Genomic DNA, 5242 nt, shown 5'->3' with positions numbered 1-5242 from the left:
AAAAATACTAATCTACTCTAGAAGTCTCCAAACTAACATTTGTGGAGCAAATTACTCTATACTAAGTGCTTTCAGAAGAACTTGACAGTTTCATTTCATTTGAATTCTATCATTGATCATTTGCATTGTATCATTTCATTTGTATTAAAAACAACACTATTTCTTGGGCTGGAGTGATGAACCTGGGATTAGGCGTCTACCTTATATGTGGACTAGTCCTAATTTAGTCCCTAGCACTGCATAGATTCCTCCCAGCATCTTCAGGAGGGATCTGTGAGCAGAGTCAGGAGTAAGTGTACAGTAAGGCATGGTTTCTCTCTGATCAAACTGAACCTAACCCTATGAGCAGAATCCTATTATTATACTGAAGTTCAGAGAGACTCACTTGGCTAAAATCTCTTAGAAAGCAGTAGAGGGGCAGGAGAGGTAATAGAGTGGACAAGGAACTTGCCTTGCATGCATTCAATCTGGGTTCTATCCTTAGTACATCATTTACTTCCTCCGTATTGACGTAGGCAGGCAGGCAGATAGGAAAGGCCCCTCCCAAATCAATGGCAGTAAATATCCTGGAAAGTAATAGCCCTGATCTCATAGGAGAACTGGTGCCAGTCTGTAATAGACCCTGAGGAGGCTGGACCAACTTCCTCCCACAGAATCTCCTGCAGAAACAAAAGGCCAGGAAGGGAATTTCAAAGAAGACCATCACCACTCCCAACACTCTTGGTAACCTCCCTGGCAATGGACTTTTACCTAGGTAGAAGCCCCACGAGGGGGTAGGTTGGAGAAACCCTATAAAGGTCACCTTGAACAAAGGAAGGGCGCCCATGTGCTGCTTCTCCCTATGTGGCCGAGCACATGTGGTGCCCGAGCACATGTGTTGCCCATATCTCTCCTTTTGAGATGTGTACTTTCATGCTTTCATGTCTAATGCTGGAATGTGTGTAGGCGCTCTCTCCACCCTTGGAGAAGCCCGGGTTCTCTCTTGAGCATGCTACTCTCCACTCTCTCCCACTTTCTCTCCCTCCTTCCCTTTAAAACCTCCAAATAAAAACTGTAATTTCATTGCTCGTCTACTCCTGAAATTTCTTTCTGCAAGATGAGACAAGAACCCAGTAACACTGGTTCCCAGGTGGCAGAGGCGGATCAGGACAAAGTGACCGTTTTTCTCCTCCCCACTTCACATGAGCCATCCGTGGGGCTCACCGACATCAGTATGCCAGGAGTGATTCCCTGATTTCAGAGACAGGAGTAAATCCTGAGTACAGCTGGGTGTGTGCCACAACAAAACAAAACCAAAATGGAAAACAATCAACCAACCAACCAACAATAACAAAAAGTAAACCAAGAGAAAGCAGTAGAGAAAGGGTCTGAACTGGAACTAGGGTTCTAGAGCCTGTTTACATCAGGGCAGGTTCCCTGAAAGAATCCTGTTGGAGGAACATGTGGGACACTAGAGGGTCAGAACTCTTCTTTCTCGAAATGTTGTTTGCATATGACATCAGGAACTGCATATGACTCAGTCAATCAATGTGCAACCATAATAGTAGTCACAGCTAATTACAACAGAGAGAATGACAGAAGGCACTTAAGATTTTGAAGAAATGAATGATCTAATCCCAGAACTTCTCTCGGATAATTCTTTTCATGTGAGATAATAATTCCAACAGTGTTGAATTTTCTTTACTTGGGCCTTTCATTAATCATAGTAAAGACCTCTCTGATACCATACAAGCATAAATTCTATCAGAGATAGCCCATCCTTTTAAGAGACCAATTCTTTGCACATGTACAAGATTTTCAATCAACATGATTGAAATGTCTTGAACGCCTTCCATAAGCCAAATACAGAAGAAATTGTTGAGTCCAACACATTGGGAAGGGCAAGTTTCTGCATCATCAGTGGTTCCAATCTGTTCACTTGATCACTTGATACCCTGTTATTTGTTGATTTACTCGAGCGGGTGCCAGTAACGTCTCCATTCATCCCTGTGGCGTGCTAGCGTAGCCCAATGGCATCTGCTCGTTCCAGGAACATGCAGAGCCTCAAACCGATTATTCAGGGACTTGACGAAGAAGTCTGACGATCTTGTAGGTGGGCGTCCACACAATCTTTTGACATCCCGTGGAATCCAGTCAGTAATGGCTCTAGTCCAGCGGTCATCTGTAAATCTCATTGTGTCCAGCCCATCTGATTTTTGATGCCTTGGCAAATGAGACAGCGTCCCTGATTCTTGAGCATTGACAGAGATCAGAACTCTGGATTCTATCTCTCATTTGAGTGAAGCGTGATACTCCAAGCATAGCTCTTCCGATTCCTCTTTGAGAGATCCGAATAGCGTTCTCATCCTGTTTTCGTAGGGCCCAGGTCTCTGAGGCATATGTTAATGCAGGAAGAACAGTGGAATCAAAGAGATGTCTCGGAGCTGGAGTTTCTTTGTCCTCTTAGTTATTTCTTCAATGCTCTTGAAGGCATTGCAAGCCGCTGTCTTCTTCCTGCGTAACTCAGGTGCCAGGTCATTCATCATGTTGATTTCTCGACCTAGGTATATATAACTGTTGCGTTCGGAGATGGTGGTTCCGTTGAGAGTGAATGGAGCATCAGGAACAAGACTGTTTCTCATGAACATTGTGTTTTTGAGATTCAGTTGTAATCCAACCTTTCCACACTCACGGTTGAAGTCAGTCAGCATTTGTGCCGCTTGGCTGATGTTTGGTGTTACTAGAACGATGTCATCAGCAAAGCGGAGGTGGTGTAGTTGCCGACCATCTATCTTCACTCCCATTCCTTCCCATTCCAGTCGTCGCATGATGTTCTCGAGGGTGGCACTGAAGAGTTTCGGTGAAATGGTATCACCCTGCTGAACCCCTCTCTTGACATGGATGATTACTTCTTTGTAGAATGGTGAGATCCTGGTAGCGAATCCATAATAGAGCTCACAGAGGATCCTGATGTATTGAGTTTGAATGCCCTGATTGGCTAGGGCTTAAATGACTGCTTCCATTTTGACAGAATCAAAGGCCTTCTTTAAATCAATGAACGTTAGACAGAGCGGCATCTTGAACTCCTGAGAAACCTCAATGAGCTTAGTTATCGTGTAGATATGGTCGATGGTACTGAATCCTTTTCGGAACCTGACTTGTTCACATGGTTGTCCTTCATCCAGTGTTCTGCCAATCCTATTCAGGATGACTCGAGTGAACAGTTTGTAGATGACAGACAATAGGCAGATTGGGCAATAGTTGCCAATGTCGTGGATGTCTCCCTTCTTGTATAGTAGTACAGCCCTCCTGGTTTTCCATTGGGATGGAAACTTGCATTCAGACAGGCAGCGTGTGAAGAGCCGATCCAGTGTATTGATGAGTACTGATGGTAAGTCCTTCAGGTGTTCAGGTTAATATATAAAATTGGAGGCACTGAAGGCATAGCGATCGCGCAGAGTACTCGAGTTATGCTGTGCATGTGGGAGGCCCAGGTTCTATCCTTGGCACTGTATCAGCTCCTGAGCACCACCAGAGCGTGCATTGAGTACGGAGCCACTCTGGAGTTATGCCTGAGTACTGCAGTGTGTAGCTCCCAAATCCAATAAATAAAAATCAATATATGAAAGTGGAGGCAGGCATATGTAGGGAAAGTAATATGAGGAATAATAATCAAAAGTGGAAACAGAATATTCAAGGATGTGACATGGGGAATAGCACTGAAGCACTGTCCTTTGTTCATTGATTTGCTGGAGCAGGCACCAGGAACATCTCCATTGTGAGACTTGTTACTATTTTGAATATGCCATGGGGAGCTTGCCAGGCTCTGCCCTGCGGGAATGATACTCTCCGTACCTTGCCTCTCAGAATGGAACCCGGGTAAGACAAATGCCCTACCCGCTGTGCTATTGCTCCAGCCCATGGGAATAATCTAGCATTATTATAATCTAAAGAAGAGTATCTACATCAGATTCAAATAATGAATACTGTATCAGTCTCTGTAATTTAATTTGTACAGGAACAGGGTTATGCATATGAAAGTGTTGAATGTTTATTTAGGTAATTTTATAACAAAATAATTGAAATTAATATTGACTACTAAAATAGACTATTGAAATAGACTATTTTTCCCTTTCAAAGTGAAATAATATAATAAAGTATAAAGGCCCTCCCGTTGATCATCGATTTGCTCGAGCGGGCCCAGTAACGTCTCCATTGGAGACGTTGTTGTTACTGTGTCTGGCATATCGAATACTCTCGGTAGCTTGCCGGGCTCTCCGAGAGGGGCGGAGGAATCGAACTCGGGTCGGCCATGTTGGCTGCGTGCAAGGCAGACGCCCTACCCGCTGTGCTATCGCTCCAGCCCCCGATGCCAATATTTCTCCAGGAGGAGCAAATTAAAGTTAGAGATTAAAAGACAAGGAAGGGCGCCAAGATTGCTGGCAACCTCCTGATTTGTATTCCATAATTTGTAAAATGAGTCAAAAGGAGTTGCAATGAAATAGTCTTGAGTCACTAAATAAGGGATAAAAATTGTAAAGACTTTGTGTCGTTACGAAAAAATCCAGAAATTATCCACAGGCAAAGAGCAAAAGGTAGGGTGGCGGGCACAGGACAGGACACGCCTGTCCTTGTTAGAAGGCAGTGAAGGGAACAGCCAGAAAAGCAGGGGACACGCGCACAGCAGGAAACAGCGCAGCGCACATCACCGCCGCCACGGGGTCAATACGATGACCGAGTAAACACCCAGAAGGAAGTGGCTTTTTAAGTCTTATTATAGAACTTTCTGACGTGCACAGAAGCAGCGAGAACAGGGCTGAGAGCCAAGGTGCACAGGACTCGTTTCTCTCTAGCCCCGCCTCGCCCGGCTACGAAGCGAATCCCCCCAAAACCGTCAATGCACGGTGAGAAAATAAACGGCATGAGGCGTACACCTATAGCGCTCTCTTATTCTGAAAAATGCCGGCCCCTGCGCCTACGTAAAGGACGGGAACCAAGTTCCTGTGGGAAGCGTCGATGCACTCTGGGAAGCGTCGACGCACCCTCTGCAGGGTCGCGGGATCTGGGCCCAGGCTGGCGTCAGCGTACCGGCACCCCGCACAGTGCTGGGCCCGGGCTGCGCACGCGCTGTCCTCTCCCCGATCTCGGGCCCCACCACCCCACCCCCCGCCTCACGGTTCTGGGACCGGCTGCACACGCGCGGGGCCGCCCACGCCTCCTTCCGGCCCCACCCCGCGCCGCGCCTCTCAGGGCCGGCGGGCCC

The sequence above is a fragment of the Sorex fumeus genome, unplaced genomic scaffold, assembly GCF_029834395.1.
Source record: "Sorex fumeus unplaced genomic scaffold, SorFum_2.1 ptg000128l, whole genome shotgun sequence".
NCBI lineage: Eukaryota > Metazoa > Chordata > Mammalia > Eulipotyphla > Soricidae > Sorex > Sorex fumeus.
The sequence above is the reverse complement of the archived record's forward strand: the minus strand, read 5'-3'. Positions refer to the sequence as shown.